Source organism: Arctopsyche grandis, chromosome 1 (assembly GCF_051622035.1).
Source record: "Arctopsyche grandis isolate Sample6627 chromosome 1, ASM5162203v2, whole genome shotgun sequence".
Classification (NCBI taxonomy): domain Eukaryota; kingdom Metazoa; phylum Arthropoda; class Insecta; order Trichoptera; family Hydropsychidae; genus Arctopsyche; species Arctopsyche grandis.
Window position 1 is genome coordinate 16,369,284 of NC_135355.1, and position 19,043 is coordinate 16,388,326.

Genomic DNA, 19,043 nt, shown 5'->3' on the forward strand with positions numbered 1-19,043 from the left:
CGTTCTTTTCAGATTTCGATAATACCGGTATTTTTGCAATCCCTATTGCAAAGATGTACATATGTACATACACATACATATGTACATACATCATTTTATGCAACTCGCTATATTGGATTATATAGTTTTAATTAAATAAACATAAGTTAGGGTGATCTTTGCCGTCTTCAATATTCCGGAAATGCTAACTAGAAAATGTTAAGTTAAAATAAAAGCGGGCGGGAAATTTCGTATAAAAGGCGCGAGAAGCTTGTCGAGTTTCTCGTTGAGCGCGGATAAACGGAGTAATCATCAATTTGGGTGATCGTTTGGCAGCATCCGACAGCTCCTGCTCCACCCCTGAACGATGTCCAAAGATTAATATCATCAATTTCACCACCATCACCCCTCATCTCCCAATTCCCCTCGTTCCGCTGATATAACTCGTCTGCTTCGCGCCAACTATGTTCTGCTCCAGTGTCGGAATTTAATTCCCCTCATCGACCCCAGCACGCCAGCGAAACGCTTCACGATAAATTTGAATTACCCTTCCGAACGGAACATCACCATATTTTAATGCAAAAATGCGCCCGACACCCGTTTATTTCCAATCGAAAAAGTTTCGGGAGAAAATGCGCGCCAAAATCGATACATTTTTCCCATTCATCGTGCTGTGACGTCACTTCACTGTGCCGAGGTAAATTTTTTATAATTTTTACGCCTCGATGAACTACAAAAGTGCAGGCTTTATGACAAAAAGTGGGTGGGTGGGTGAAGGTGAGTGAAAGTGAGTGAAATACCATTTTGCATTCTCCCGGGTACCATTCAAGCACTTCTTTTGTCCACCTTTTGTCCATTCTTCTAGCCACGTGGCCCGCCCATTGCCATTTCAATATTTTTACTCTATCTACTAAGTCCACTTCTCACCCACGTGTTCCACTTCTTGTCTTTTCCTCGTTATGCCGAGTATACGGCGTTCCATACTCCATTAAGGAGAATAAAAGCAATGTAAATTTTTTTGACAAGCTTCAACACAAACCTAGGATAATTCAATATAATTTAAATAGGTCTAATTCCTATTTAAAAAAAAAACAGATGTTTCCAAAAAAATAAATTGAAAATTAATTACCAATGCATTGTTAATATAAAAAAAATTCACTACAAAGCATGTCCTGGCAATAAATTACACCAGTCGTTCTCTCTTTCGAATCGAACGTAGCCGTGAGTAAAAAAAAATTGTAAAACACGAAATTGTATCGGGCGAAAATTTATATTGGATTAAATTGGGATTACCATACGTCCCGATTTGGCCGGGATTGCCCCAGTGTAGACTCGATTTCCCGGCTGGTTTATCATTCAAAATATAATGCGTTTCGTATCATGTTTTGATTTTTTGAAATAAAATATTTACATTTGATTTTTTTTAAATATTTTAGTGGTCGCATATGGATTAAATAATAATTAATAAATCAACGATAATAAACAAATTTTAAATCTATTTTATTGCGAGATATAATATATTTCATTAAAGTTTTACCGAAAACATTAATTACCTTTGTAGAGATTGTGATTAAAACTGAAATTTGAATTCTTAATGACGCTTTTAACACATATTTAATCTTATATGTATTTTTATCAAAATTAAATTATTTAACTATTAGAACCAGTAAAAAAAACCTGCGAATAATTGTGTCAACGTCGTTTCAACACACACAGCCTTTGTAATGAAACGGGAAAATAAATTGAAAAAATATTATTTTTATTCACATCAAAACGTCAGAGGTCCTGCGAAATCTAAAAAAAAAACCGATAGATATCATAGACAATCACATCCGGTATAGCCTTAAAACTTCAAAATACTTGTTACAAAATGATTCATAGAATAGGAGGGGGGGGAGGGTATTACTCATGAATCACTGTGATATATTCACTTAGGTTTTAGAATATTTTAATAGTTTGTTTCGCCATCGAAAAGAGCTAAAAGATGCGAGACGTGAGACAGTGTGTGAGAGCGTTTGCATCCCTCGTCCAAAGATGGCGTCTCAGACCGGAAGCAGACCGAAAATATCGACAAGCGATTAATTTGTACGCAGTCGCGTTCCTGGACCGCAGCATCATTAATAAGCCGGCGCGTGCCACGATAATATTTTGATGCGTTCCCCATAATAAGCGGGATCGTTGCTAATCGCATATTAGTCAGCACATTAGTTCCGCGCCGAGCCCGCTTTCGAATCAGCTTAATTTCACCTGACCCATTTCTTTCGTGCCACAAAATAAATTACACAGCCCGGGAGAATAACCTTTCAGCCTCTACTAATTTCATTTTTCTTGGCTACCGTCGTCAACAGTTTCCCGTGTTATTATAATATACCTAAATTCATCCTTGCGAGGAATTTTCGTTTGCGTCACCTAACTTTGCCTTTTGGGTATTTTTTACCAGCCTCTTCTTACTTCGCTTTCGATTTTTTCGTCTGATTTCGTCTGACAAAATTTGGGTTCTTACCCAATCGTTTTTAAACTTTACCATTTTGATCGTTTGGTCATCAATATATGTACATATGTACGAGAAGAATTATCTTCGAGAAGATAATTCTTCTCGAACAATATATATATATATATATATATATATATATATATATATATATATATATATATATATATATATATATATATATATATATATATATATATATATATATATATATATATATATATATTTTATTTTATTTTATTTTTACATATATACCAGGAAGGCCTTACAGGTAAATCCCAATGCGCCTTCCTGGCCAATTACAAATACAAATACAGCATTTTTATTATAAGTCGTTGAATTGCGAGACACTGAAAAAACTCGCAAATTAACGAGACATCTATGAATTGTACATAAATTTTTATTGTACATCAATCAAATTTTTCAAATAGTGGTGACATAGTAGGTAGGAAGGATTTTTAGCCAATTTTTTTTCCGGGAACCGTTTCAACAATGAAATCAGAGAAAAAAAAATAAATATATATATATATATATATATATATATATATATATATATATATATATATATATATATATATATATATATATATATATATATATATATTTATATATATATATATATATATATATATATATATATATATATATATATATATATATATATATATATATATATATATATATATATATTATCTCACTATCTTCGAGATGAATTATTGCCATTTCCAAATATTTCTTTGGAGTATTAAAGGGAAGAATCAACAACCCTTCGATTTTATTAGAATTTAAATTTTCGGCGCCTAGAATTTTCGTCATCATTTACTTTTCCAACCTATTCCTGCGAAAACGTCTGCTTTCAATAACTCGTCTCTTGTAAAGGCTATTCGGTTCCTTAATGTAATTGATGGGCATTTGGACCTGTTCAATTGTCATGTTGATGAGCTGGTTAGTTTTTTGGGACTCAACACGAGACAATTTGAATGAGATGAATGATTGAAATTTTTTATTGTTTTTATTTTATTTTCTTTCTTTTGTTTTGTAAAACTGGTGGAACGCTTTGTCACACAGGACATTTTATTGTTATTATTATTATTAATAAATAAATAAATATGTATATGTGGAAATCAAATCCGCCATTACGATGATGAAAAATAATCGTAATAGACACATTTGAAAATACTCCATTATCGTTCTCGGTGACGTCTATTTGCCGTATTTAGTAAACATGCATTGTAGTTCACAAATCTTTTTGCTTACGTCACGCGATATAAAAATACGTACTTTTGATATTATACAATTTCGACTGTTTCAGTGTTGACTTTGGTTTTATAATTTTATTAATTGGCATAACCGATTCCCGATTTTTGGTTCAGTTCCAATTCCGATTAATTTTACTATTCATATTGTAACTTTATTTTAAATCTCATGTATCAATCCGAAAGCACCCGTTGAAATGTCAACGGGCATAAAACTAGTATGTATATTAAAATGTATACATGTTATGGTTCAAGGAAGAAAAATAACTGTAATATTATCAAACGGTCGGCAAGTAAAGCGATAATCTTGGCGTCCCATTCGCACATAATATGCAAAACATTTTAGCTGAAGCGTGGCAGTGCAATTTAGTCTTCGAGCACTGATAAAGGCCTGCTAAAGCCTCAAAGGGAAAACCTCGCCTTAATAACACTCTTCATGAACAACAGTCTTACGAGAAAGACTCGAGAAAATTTACACTTCGCATCCGTTAGCGGGGAATTGCGAGAAAAATGGCGAATAAGCGACTAGAATAATATATGAAACGCAATTACCTCGGATGCAAAAGCTTCCGTTTAAAACACAAAGCTACATATACGAGCAAGTTTTCACATTTTCACCTTTTTCATATACATATATGTACACATATGTATGTATGTCGGTATATTCAGTATATATTTATGTAAATATTTATTATATGTATATCGACTAGTTTACGGAAACAGCATTCCAATTAAACACGATATTATCCCAAGGCAATTTCAAAATTTTGTTGAGATTTCAATACATGAATTGAGAATGAATACTTTGTATCGAACTAGGGGTTCCAAAAAACCGCCCGAAAGAAAAAGCCGGTTTTCGTTTTTTTTTTAAATAAAAAGCCGGTTGGCCGGGTTTCACCGGTTTCAGAAAATTAAGATTTTTTATAAGTTTTAAATTTTTATACCGATAAAAAAATAATTGAAATTATATATTAATAGTGTTGTGCCCGTTGAAATTTCAATGGGTGGTTTCGGAAACAAATTGATACATGATTTAAAATAAAGTTACAATACGAATAGTAATAATTAATGGAATTGGAACTGAAACAGGGATCGGTATCCGGAACTGAAAATGGAGTCCGTATCCAAAAAAAAACAAAAAGGAATCCAGAACTGGAAATGAAAAAGGAATCTGGATCCCGAACTGAAAAAGGAATTGAGGTCCGGAACTGAAATACTAATTGGAATCCGGAACTGAAAAAGTAATCGGGATCTGGAACAGAAACAGTAAACCAGATCCGGAATTGAAGCAAAAGTCGGGAGCCGAAACTGAAACAGGAATCCGGATCCGGAACTGAAACAGTAATCAAAACTAAAACAGTAATCGAGGCTGCCGTACCGAGGGGGTGCCTCCCGGTGCCCCCACCTCCCGGCACCCCGGAGTCCACCTCCCCCGGGGCCGCCGCCATGTGCCATGTGTCACCCGTGTGTAAGTGTGTGTGCGTGTATGCCAAAAATTCCCCAGGTGAGTGACGCTCCACATCCCCACTCACCCACTTCCCTACTAGCACGCGTAGCAGAATTGTTGTTTAATCATATAATGATTCACTCATTTCAACATTTTCTTTGTGAAGATTATTGAAATTAATAATAGATTCATTTATTACGGTTACGGGTCTTCATGTTTAATACAAATGGGTACCATTTATCGGCCCGGCAAAATTTCCAAACAAACTTCCTATATATCACGCATTATAATATGCAAATGACCATCTCTAAAACATTTCGCCCTGCAAATAAAAAGAGTGCCCCTCTCTAAAATAGCTCGCACGACCCAATCGGGGTCCGCCCGGCAAATCAAACGTCAAATGGGTTTCCAGTTACAAAAATAAAATTTAAATGAATAGCACCAACCTTAACTTAACCTAACCTAACTTAAACTTAAATAAATAAGTGTTGGCTGCTAAGATTTTACTGTATGTATATTATATATGTGTTCCCACACATTCGACTTAAAAAAAGCCAAATCGAAACAGACAGTGGACCACGAGGACAGTGGCAATGTACAGGAGCGGGACGACTCGCTTTCATCCAACTGTCAAAAATTATAATTTCACTGATAGGGACCAGTTAAAATGTAATTGGATATGATATCACTGAATATACCCAGTGAAAATGTAACTCCTCCTACACGGTTCGGGCCTTGTCGTGGCTAGGGGGCTTACAGTCCGCGTGATATCAGATAGGCGCGTATCCAGGTGGGATGTAGAATAGGCGTCGGGGGACTAAACCAAAAGGAACCACGTCTTTAATCCAAGGTGTAAGAAATCGTGCGGAGAGATGGATGGCCTGAAGACGTTAAATAACAGGTCGTTAACGAGGCCTCAGTGGGCATGCCGACCACCTGAGTGTATTTAGGCTTAGCCGGCCAAGCGGGGCTCTGGTCGGCTGGACAGTTTTTCCCTAGCTACTTGTGGGATCAAACATGGCGAAAATAATTAAAATAAAAGAAGTAATCGATGAAGTTGGAAAATATATTAAAGAATTGTGATTTTATTACAAATCATAAAACTATGCATGGAGAGATAAAGATATCGGTGGCGTCTATCGATGCCCAATTCAAAAAAATTGGCAGGCGGATTGGCAAGAAAAGTAAGCCATCTGCCAAACCTCCCCGCAGAAGAGAACGAACGGCAAGAGGACGAGTAGCCCTTCTGCCCCGAAAAAAGCGGAAAGAAATAAGAAGAATACGATCCCACCGCCACCTAAAGCAAAAAAAACGAAGATTAAGGCCAAACCGCGGGAGAAGACGTAGGCACTCATCATCACGCCCGTAAAATGTGCTGACGCACAGGGTTCTGGTGCGAGCGATACTGCCACTCCGTTCTCTTACGCGGCTATACTCAAGACCGTGAATGAAGCGGAATGGGGGAAGGGCGAAGAGAAGCCCCCGGAGATCCACTCCATTCGAAAAAGCGCGAAGGACACTTTCATCCTGCGCTTGACAGGAAGAGAGAGCCACGGCGGCGCCCTGGAGGACGTCATTCGGAAGGCTGCAGGAATGGCGGCGTAGGTCCGACGGTCGCTCCCCACCCGCCAGTGTTTCGTCAGAGACCTCTATGAGGGTCTCGAATCTAGCGACGTGGAGGATGCCCTCATACGGGTCCTTGGCACCAAGTGTCGTGAGCAGGTGCGAGTACAGAAGCTGCGCCCAGCCGAAGCTGTACCTCCGGGTACGCTCACCTGCACGGTGACCTTGCCCTGCACCACCGAGACCGACGCGCTGCTCAAGGAGGGTCGTGTACGAGTCGGACTCATCAGGTGCAGAGTAAGAGAAAAAGGAGACCTGCAGCAGTGCTACCGCTGTCGAGCCTTTGGACACGTTGCTGCTGGCTGCATGGGCGAAGATAGGTCTTTGCTCTGCAACTGCTACGGCAAAACGGGGCACAGAGCGGCGGAGTGCAGCGACTCGCCACACTGTGCTCTCTGCGCGAAGGTGGGCCGGAGTGCTACCCATCGTTTTGGAAGCGGACGGTGTTAGGCATTTAGGCAGGCGTTAATGCAAAAAAAAGCGGGTAAGTCTACAGAAAAATGGCTAGAATCCTCCAAATTAACTTGGGACACTGCCGTGCCGCTCAGGATCTTCTGCTGCAGAATTCAGTCGAGTTGGTGGCGGACATTGTTGTTGTTTTGGAGCAGTGGAGGAACAGGACTAGTTCATGGTACTCTGATGCTTCGGCCACGGCAGCGATTTACGTTCCCTCGACCCAGCATCGAGTGATTGGCTCATCTGATCCGGCGGTGAGTGGGTTTGTCTGGGTTGAGCTGGCGGGTCTGTGGATCTACAGCTGCTACTTCTCCCCGAACTCGGACCTACCGCAGTTGAAGACGATTTAGGCCGGTGTATCGGTGGAACGACACTATAGCTGGGCTCCGTAAGAGTTGCCTCGCCCTCAGAAGGCTTGCGCAGAGAGTGGGGCACACCCCGGAGGCGGATGAACTGTATCGAAATGCGCGGAAGGCACTCAAGGGTGCCATCGAGGACAGTGATGTGACAGAGAGTGACATCAAGTGCTGGCGGGAGCTGTGTGAGATGGTCGACACCGATCCGTGGGGACTGCCATACAAAATAGTGCGACAGAAGCTGCGCGGTCGGTTGGCCGATCCCTATCTTGACAACCGGAAAATCTGAAAACTGTGGTTGATGGGCTCTTTCCGGAACACCCGGAGCGAACGCGAGCGCTCGACGTCCAAATTAATGGTGAGGAGTGCCCGCTGTTCCAAAAGGGCGAAGTGGAGCGGGCACTGAAGGGCCTTAAGGCCCACAAAGCTCCGGGCCTGGATGGAGTTCCGAACGAAATAGTCTCGGTAGTAGGGAGGGCCTTCCCCGATGTCCTACTCGACGTCAACAACGCGTGCCTGTGGGAGGGGAATTTGGAAGAGGCAAAAGCTTGTGCTTATACGCTTAAGAAGAGCCCTGCGGTGGGACCGTCCTCTTACAGGCCGCTGTGTATGCTCGATGGATTCGGGAGGCTCCTGGAGAGACTGACTCTCCAGAGACTTCCTCGAAGATGACGCTACGGGACTCTCCCCGCTTCAATACGAATTCAGTTGGGGCCGATCAACGATTGACGCCGTCAACCATGTCAACGGAACAGTACGATCGGCATGGGAAGGATCTGTGAAGTGGAGCAAGCATGTCGCTCTGGTGGCGCTGGACATCCGAAACGCCTTCAACTCGGCTCGATGGGATAATGTCCTAAGAGCTGTCGGGGAGGACTATCGAGTGCCCCGCTACCTGACGAGACTACTTGAGAGTTATTTTGAAGACCGACTGCTGCAGTACCGGTGCGGTACTACCGGTGATCTCTCCTCGCGGCGACTCTCGTTGGGCATCCCGCAGGGCTCTGTCTTCAGACCAGTCCTGTGGAACGCTATGTATGACGGGTCACTGAGGGTGGAGCTCCCGGAGGGTGCCAGCGCCGTTGCTTTTGCTGACGTTGTCGCAATAATGGTGGTTGCGAATTCCCTCAGAAGCGTGGAGATCTGCGGAATGACGCGTTCTATCGGGTGAAGACATGGCTAGATCGCGCTGGGCAGTCAGAAGACGGAAGCAGTGCTTTTCACCAGACGAAGGGATTTCAGCCCGCCAAAATTGGAGCCAGAGGGTTTTGAGGTGCCGTTCCGCGATTCGGTGCGATACCTTGGAATCCAGCTCGACCGAAAGCTCAGGTTCACGGTGAATGTGGAGCGGGCATCCGCCAGGGTGGACATGTCGGCCTGTCAGTTAGGGTGGGCCTAAGAGTGTGTGGGCCTAAGAGTGGGTGGGCTTAAGAGTGTTAGGAGGAAACTCCTGAACTCGGAGGTCCACTCCATACTCTTGTACGGTGCTCCCATCTGGTGTGACTCCCTTAAAGTGGAGCGCACTAGGCGGAAAATGGCTGGAGTGCAGAGGCGGAGCGCTCTGAGGGTCGTCTCAGCGTACCGCACGGTAGCCTGTGAACCTGCTTGCGGTTGAGCGAAAGGCGACACACAGCGGGTTGAAAAGAAGCGAAGCGAGGAATGCCACCATGACACAGTGGCAGCAGCGGCGGGAGTCGGCTACTGGGGGAAGATGGACGCAAAGGCTCGTCGATGACCTGAAGCAATTATGCGGAAGGACACACGGCGACCTGAACTACCACCTCACCCAGTTGTTGACAGGACACGGTTGCTTCAGAACCTATCTGCACAAGATAGGGATCTAAGCCCGCTTTAAAGGTCAAGGAATTTGACCCTTAAAGTCCTCAACATGAGGCCACCACCCCTCCCAACGAATACAGTCTAAGAGACCCTTTCGTCGGAGAACGAGACGGTTGTTCATGAATATCGCACAAGAACAACCGCACATCACTGTTCTATTAAAAAAAAGATAGGGAAAGAAGCAACACCAAACTGCCACCACTGTGAGGCAGCTGACGATGACGCGGAGCATACATTGCTTCACTGTCCTGCGTGGGACGCCCCAAGAGAGGCCCTCAAAGCCGCGATCGGGGAGGAAACACTGTGAACGGGGATGGTGATGGGTTCGATTCTCCGCGACAGAGGGAGCTGGTCGGCTTGGGAGGTTTTTGCTGCCTCCGTAATCGGGGAGAAGTTGCAGTATGAAAGGGAAAGAAGACGCCAGGGGTCCGCTTCTGAGTCGTAGGACTCGATAAGAGCACCGCGACAAAACTTCATCTATTGATACTACGTACAAAGTAAAAATCAAAAAAATTATTTTGCACCTTCTGTCAAACCTTTACCCATAATTTATTTGTTTTGTCTGTATCACATAAAAGTACCAATTATTTTATTATTATCTCAAATATATTTAGTCAATTACCTGAACCACTATCTGATGATGACATGATGAAATTATAATGACGTAATGAAATAAAATTCAGGGTTGCAAACACAGAGTTAATAATAATGATGTAATAAGACACACGGCACCCGTGTAACTGACTTAGTGACAGCAACACACAATAAAATGCTTTCAATTCTACAAAATTTTAAAGTTTATTATATTATAATTTAAAGTTTAAAATATAATATTATTTTACAACAACGTGAACCGAATTAAACGATAAACTTATTTTTTTTCAATTTTTTCACTTTCATAATCATGAGCACTGTCACGTTCCAATTAAAGTTTAATTTGATCTTTTTTTAAAACTACTTGGTTAACTTACCAATATTTCTTTATTATTATAATTACGTTACATTTATCTTATTGGTAGAATTTAATTATGAAACGGAGAATTTAAATGAGATACGTAGAACTGTTTCATTTTAACTTTGTTCTGCTGCTGTTGTGTTGACTGCTACTCTTGGAGTCTCGATGGTGATGACTACTACTCACGGAGTCTCGACTGTGATGACTAGACTGAGGATACAGACCGTGCTTTTTCCAGGAATAAGGGCGGTTTGGCCCTATTTACAAAGCTAGAGTACAAAAAAAAGGTTCGGCGAACCTTTAACAAAGCATTTACAACAATTAAACAATAAACGGCGCGCTGTGGGTTCGGCCACTAGTGATGACTACCACTCTCAGAGTCGTCATAGTGATGACTACCACTCTCGGAGTCTTGATGGTGATGACTACCACTCTCGGAATCTTGATGGTGATGACTAACTTAAATTCTAACAGTAATGAGTTTATATAAACAATGAAGTGTTGAAGACACGTGTCGTACGATTTTGGTTATTCAGTGTTTAAGGTGTGCTATAAATCAATGATGCTACTTATTAAATTAGGTGTGCCACAAATCAATGATGCTACTTATTAAATTAGATGTGCCACAAATCAATGGTGTCTTATCCCTACTGCTTAGTCGACTACATTGATAAGCGAGGTACGTAACAGCACATATGTCGATTGTCGATTTTATATGTCGAAAATTAATTTTGTAAGTTTAATTTGAGTGATATGGTACGTACATGTGTATGTGTGTATACATATTTATATACATATGTATCTACAAAACGCGTATATAATATGCTAGTTATAATGAGGGCACGTCAAAATGTCACAGAGATGTATACCTCAGTCGCGATGTGATACAAAAGATTTATTAAATTTGCACAATTCAAATTAAATTTCACCAGAATGTCGGTGGTTTCTAGAAATTAATTAGCGTAATTTGACGCAACATTTGTACAATTTGACGTCGAAGCGTGTCCTTGTGATAATTATCATTTAGAGAGCAAGAAGCCCCAGCTCTCAAGTGGGTCGTTCGATACTTTAAAACGAAGTTACTAATTTGTTCGCATAAACTTTAGCTGGTTTTTACTTCATCTATGTACGTAGTAACAATAGATGAAGTTTTGTGATCATGCGATAATTCGAACTCGAGATTTTCACTGATTCGAACTCAGAATCGATCACTGATCACGTTTTCATGATTTGGAAAAAATGTGTGTGTGTGTGTCTGTGTATCTGTGTATTTTGGGGATTTTTTGAACACCGTTGTCCTATCGTAATGAAACTAAGTATTGGTTACTGAAATTCTTATCGACACGACGTAAACTTTTTTCAAATATTTAAGTTGACCGGAAATGGTACCTCCCCTTATACATATGTAGGTGTCCTCGTTTTTTTTTTACTAACCTCTTCTTATTTAAGTTTTTGAACTGAATTATCTCCCAAACCGCTAACTAAATCGCACTGGATTTTTTTTACATATAATAGAAATTATAAATATTATACCGCAATATTTTTAAAATATTTTTTCCTAAACCGGAAGTAATACTTTTACTCTAGAGAATGGAGATTTTTTATGTTTTTCTCAGAAACCTTTTGATTTATTGAACTGAAATTACATATCTATAAGTTTAAACTTAATATAAAGTTTCAATCATTTCGCATGTGTGAACGTGTATGTGTGTTTAATTATTTAATTTTGTTGTGTGACCTTCTTATATTCCTAATACATAGATAAAGTCATGGGTTGGTCATATCTGAATTTTTATTCATATCGTATATGTACATCATATATATATAAAGACGGTAATCTGTGTGTGTGTGTGTGTGTGTGTGTGTGTGTGTGTGTCCTAACTCTCGCCGAACATAATGAACGAATCGATAAAAATCGATTAATTCATTTTTCGACAAGACGACTTTGTCGCGACTCGAACCGATCACCCCAAATAGCCTGAATATGTGTCTAATGAGCTAATGGTCTCGGACATCACGCCAAATCCAATTTTTCATTTCGCCTTTTTTTTTAAACATTAATTGAAATATTCCTTCTCGCCATATAAAAATACGTAATTTTAATAATTTCATTTAGCGAGGTTTTGAACCATTTTTTTTTCTTTTCATATAAAACATTTAAATATTTATTTTTAATTGAAATTATTGAAATTAATTGAAAAATAAAATTAATTCCAAAACGCGGGATAGAGCTGGGCTCCTCGCGTTCAGAACATTCACGCTAACCACTACACTACGGTCTCGATAGAAAAAATGCTCTAAATTACGTACATAATATTCGATTACCCTTTTCAAGGGAACCAATCATTCGCGTATCTTCGGCTTTCGTCGACAATCGACAATCGACTTCGGCTTTCGTCGACAATCAAAAAAAATTTTTTTTTTCATTTTTTTCAAATTTTTCATCTTTATCATTATTTCCATTTTTTTCATTTTTTTTTTCATTATTTTCAGTTTTTTCATTTTTTGCATATTTTTCATTTTTTTCATATTTTTCATTATTTTCATATTTTTCATTTTTTTCATAATTTTCATTTTTTTGTGCCTTTGTCTTTCCGAAACCAGTCGATTCCATATCTTTTACTTTATTTTTATTCGAGTTTCAATTTCTTTTCGAAACCACCCGTTGAAATCAACGGGCCCTTCACTAGTATGTATATGATGTGTATTAAAATATCCATTATATAATAATTACATAATTATATAATATTTCACGCGGGTGAAATATATAATATATCCATATAAAAAATAATTATAAAATAAAAAAATAGTAAAAAACCTAATGTACTAAAATATAAAATATAATTATTAAATAAAATAACAGCAAGTTAAAATATATTAAATAAATAAAGGCAATTTTAACAATATTTCAACAATAAATGTACAAATGTGTGGGATTTTATGATTAAAATTTCAGTCAAAATGATTAAAATGATTGGTATTTCAATCAAAATTGTGATTCAAAAAAACGTTTTTTTTATTTCCGGTTTATTTTATAATTTTTAGTGTTATTACTTTGAATTTAAGTGCGGGTGCCGAATGCTATTCAATTAATTAATTAGTATCATCATTGTCAACATGCAAGTTCATTATTCGTTATTTAGATTAACCATTTGTGCTGGAAGTTTCCATTTTATTTCATTTATTTCTGCACATGAGTATCCAATATTGTTTACAGTGTCCCAAATATTATATCCGGTTCAAAAATTCTCTCTCTCTCTCTGAATTCTTTCGATAGCCTGGTTCATTATTTTCATCGTATAGTACCGCTTAAAAAAAAAGTAACATTGATGTGTTATACATATGTACATATGAAACTATCACTGTTTTGATATAATCTACTTAATATTATGTAAAATATAGAAATTGCCCAAAAGTTTAGAAAATTTTATCAATATGACTTTATCACCGTCGAAGACATAAAAACGGAAAGACGTTTGTAATTTATTGATAAGCTACATAAATAATTGCAGATAACATGTGTTAATTGTTATTAAATACTCGCCCTAACATTCAATATTTCAATCAAAAAGTTATTTTAATGATTTTATAATGAAGCGATTAAGTAAAGTAAGTAATTAAATTATGAAGTGATTGTATCTTTCTTGTATTGACGATTCCACAATGGATGAAACTCTTTTAGATTCTGATGAAGATTATACAATGAAGAATTAAGGATTTATCAAATACAAAACTGCAAAATAATGTAAATAAAAATAGCCTCAGCTTGTATGTAATTGTAACAAAAAAAACAAGTTCGAATTTTCACATGATCACGAAATTTCATCTATTGTTACTACTAGGAATTGCAATTCCGAAACTCCCCTTATAGGTGTCCTCTTTTTTATTACAAACCTCCTTTACGTTTCACATTAAGACGTAATTTATTTACCGTTGTGTATTTTTTATTACATACCTCTTATTCAATTCACATGGTTTTCGTGTAAGTGGTATTTTTTTATATGTCTTATCTCTTATCCAATCGTTTTCATACTTTGCCATATTGCTCATTTTGGTCATCAATATACGGTAATGTATCGTCTGCCATTACGTTGGAGAAAAAATATCGTATACAACGCGTTTCAAGTTTCTGATTTTTCGGGTTACTTGTTTTACTAACCTCTTCTTAGCTTGCAAACGATTTGCTCGTGTGACGAAGTTTGGGTTCTAATCCGATCGTTTTCAAATTTTTCCATTTTGCTCGGTTTGGCCATCAATATAAGTTGAAATGACGTCCGCCATTACGATGGTGAAAAAATATCGTATTAGCCAGTTTTGAAAATACTTCCTCGTATTTCTTCCTGACGTTTATCGAGCGTTTTTTAGCCTCTTATTATTTTTTTAAGTTTTTAAATTCGATTATCTCAAACAGCTAACTGAATCAGACTGAAATTTATTTACATGTAATAGAATTATAATTTTCAGGCCTGAATATTTTTATTCCACTATTTTATCGTACATTTTAATGTGTGCTCTTCTTGAGAAAATTCAAGTATAATCCTTGTGTAAATGTGATCAATTAAACACAATTGATCAACAAAAAAAAATTTAATTTGTCAAACCTAAAGTGGGATTTTTTCTTCCTAGAAAAATAAAAAATGTTGTGACCACATCATTTTTTCCACACCACTGTACGTATCAAGCTGAAAATTTATATTTGTATTATTTATGTACTAGTACGAAACTTTATTGTTATTACATAACCTTTAATAAATTCTATATACACCTACTCATATAACTACCCTATACGTTTCATAATATTGCAGTAGGATGTCGATAATTTATCATAACCATTCACACGAACGCAAAATGACGTGAATGTGTATGACGGCAAACTATTTGTTTCAGAATACTTGACATTGTTGTTTCCAAATCGATATATGAACGATACAATACCTAGTACGTTTGTCAAACTACTTAATCATCCACTTTACTTAATTTATATAAATTGAAGACTGCAAAAAATATTGTGAAATTCCATATGCTTTTTACAAACTTTTTACCAGTTTCACTGTGTTAGTTTTATAACATTCCTCTCCGTCAAAAATTTTTAATCTGATTTTGATCTTTTATCCTATTATGCCTTCAACACTTAGAAAAGGTGTATTGTGAACATAATATATAGTGAATAGCCCGATGAAATATGTATCATCGCATGGATATAAAATTATTATATACCCGTATAAAACTAAAAAAAAAATCCAGAACCGGAACCGTTATTTTGGTAGACCCTCATATAGTTTTCAATTCTTTATTTGTAATAAGTGTTAATTCTTAAAGTTAACGTTAACAAAATGTTAAATAAAGTTAGCAAAATGTAATATATTCCGATTATACACAAACATTGACCTCGTAACGTTGAATATTATTATTCTTCATCTCGCCATATATAATTACGTATATATGACGAGAAGGAATATTTCAATTAATGTTTAAAAAAAAGGCGAAATGAAGAATTGGATTTGGCGTGATGTACGTGACCATTAGCTCAATTTAGACTTATATTCAGGCTATTTGGGGTGATCGGTTCAAGTCGCGACAAAGTCGTCTCGTCGAAAAATGAATTTATCGATTTTTATCGATTCATTCATTATGTTCGGCGAGAGTTAGGACACACACACACACACACACACACACCCACACACACACACACCCACACACACACACACACAGATTACCAGTCTTTATATATATGATGAACGATGGAAATCTTTTAAAAATTAAAATCAATAAATTTTATAATATTGGATTTTGCCGATTTTTTTGATTTTTAAATGCTTTTTATTATTACGAAATTATGTTCAAAATACATCTTATATCTATTTTAATAGCTTCTGATCTACTGATCATTTTCTATTTTACAATTTAATTTAATTTGGTTAGTAATCATAGTATTATATTATTCTAATGTTAATATACAGCAGAATAGGAAAAAGAGCTCAAAAACCTTATAAATGCTCATAATACATCTAATACATAATATTAATTAAAGACTCACTAAAGTCAATGACCTAAAGCAGATTGTGTTTAGGTAATCTGTGTTTATACCTGAAGGGTACAGACATTTTGTTGTAATCACCGAGACTCTTCACAAGTGTGTTAGTATGGTTATTAGTGATTCTGTCATAGAATCTACTGGTTAGTTTGTTGGTAATATCTGTAACAAACGGAATATTATATATGGCATACAGTTTTGTATTATAAATTATTTTTAGGGATTTATTTTGTATTATTTGGAGCTTGGAAAGGTTAGTATTCGAGGCGTTATTCCATACAGGTGAAGCATAGGTTAATAATGGTAATATGAGCGCGCGATATAATTTTATTTTATTTTGAGTGGATAAAGAAGGATTTTGCTGATGAAATTTTAGAATTCTATGAAATATGTAGTTGAAAACCACTGTAATAATCGTTATTTTGCGTATGTGTTCAGATATTTACGATAATAATAAACCACCTCTCTCGCTCGTTCGATATCAGTAAATTGTTGGTAGTTCGACACGTGCCTAATTACAGACAGTCGTTAAGATTGGAATTAGGGTAATCTCAAGGTATTGTCGCACGTGTGCACCTTGGTAAGACAAGGGGTGTGGATGGAGTTTGGGGTTCAAAACGGCTCCTTTAACGATTTTAACGAACGCTCATGCAACGCTGCTTTATGTCGTCAAGCAAAATGATTACGCTCCACGTTATTCTAAGCATCGATTTATATAAATATTATATTACTAGTTTTATGGCCGTTGAAATTTCGAAGGGTGCTTTCGGATTAATACATGATTTTAAATAAAGTTACAATATGAATATTAATAATTAATCGGAATCGGAACAGAAACGGGAATCGGCTATGCCAATTAAATTATGCAACATAAAATAATTGTAAAATTATAAAACCCGAAGTCAACATCGAAGTCGAAAACGGAATCGGAATTGGATAGTGTGAAAAGTACGTATTTTTACATCACGCGAAATGTGTGTTTAATTTACAAAACCCAATACCCACAAAAATGTATAAACAAACCCCAATCATTGACCTCGCAACTATGAATATTATAACTTATATCTATATACATAAATTATATAGATTACCGTCAAGTAAATTATATAGATTACACAGAGAGATTACCGTCTTTATATATATATATATATATATATATATATATATATATATATATATATATATATATATATATATATATATATATATATATATATATATATATATATATAATATACGTTATTTAATATTATATATTCATATAATCCTCTGCTAACACTGCTTTATAAATATTCCAACCGCACGGTTAAAGCGGAATATTCAGATTTTGTGTCTACCTACATATATAATATCATCTTGCTGTGTGCTTCTAATTCTTATTGACATTGATATACATATAAAACAATTCAAGAGTTTCTATTTTATTTTAAACACGTAAAAATCCATTTCAATACAATATATAATATATACCAGGGTTTCCCAAACTTTTTCAGCGACGGAACACTTGGCAAATCCAAAAATTTTGACGGAACAATTGGCTTATTTTTTAGGTTGGGTAATTCATAATAGTAAAAATAAAAATAAAAAATGTTATAAAAAAAATATCATTGATAAACATAAACATAAAAATACAAATAAATAAGACTCTCAATGACTGATGATTTTGAGTTCTTAAATTGCAAATTTTTTTTAAATTGCAGGCACAATATTGGTCAGTTGAATTCCTATATCTGCCATGGCGTCGAGTCTATTTCTGTATTTTTTTTTTACGAGTCTCGTAAATCCTTCCTTCAAGTCCTTCGTCGTGCTATTAATGTCATATTAACATTGGCTAAAAGTAATTTGGCATATCGATGGACATCAAGAGAGTTTTATATCTTCTAACAATCCTGAAAATTTTCTAGTTTTTATTATACTTCTGGTAGCTTATGATCCACTTTTTGAATATAAAGCAGTTTTTATGACTTATTTGAGCGCGAAAATACAAATTGCAGGAGAACAGGTTAATAGAACAGCTGTAAGGAAATAATATGTGTATAAGGGGAGCGGGGCGCTTTAAAATATTTTGCGGGGGGGCGCCTGGAATTAATGTTACGCCACTGGTTAATAGAGAAGGTCGACAAGACTGTCCCGTCGTATTATATGTACTATATAGTATACGCTGTATATTATAAAGTTGTATATGTGTATATAAAAGGACTATAAATGAAATATAAAGCCATCATATTACATATGTTGGATCCTAGCATTATTTTGTCACTTACAAATATATCCAAAGTCCTCGGTAAGCCACCTGTCTTTTTGATATTAGATGGGATGATTTTATCCATGTCAATGTTATCCATGCTCCTAGTTGAGTCTACTAATTAGTCCTGTGAACATAATCTAATAATATGATGGCCCTACGACGGGAGTTGAACTTTTCAATCAGCTGATAACTACATTGTTACATATAAGTAACAATGTTACTTACATATAACCCGATTAAGTAATTACAATGTTCATCAATGTGCACCAGTCGTAATAAAGCAGTTGAATTTTGACAGCTCTGAATCTTTTACGAATGCTTTAGAATTGAAAGATATAACGAAAAAATGGAGTTTCTAT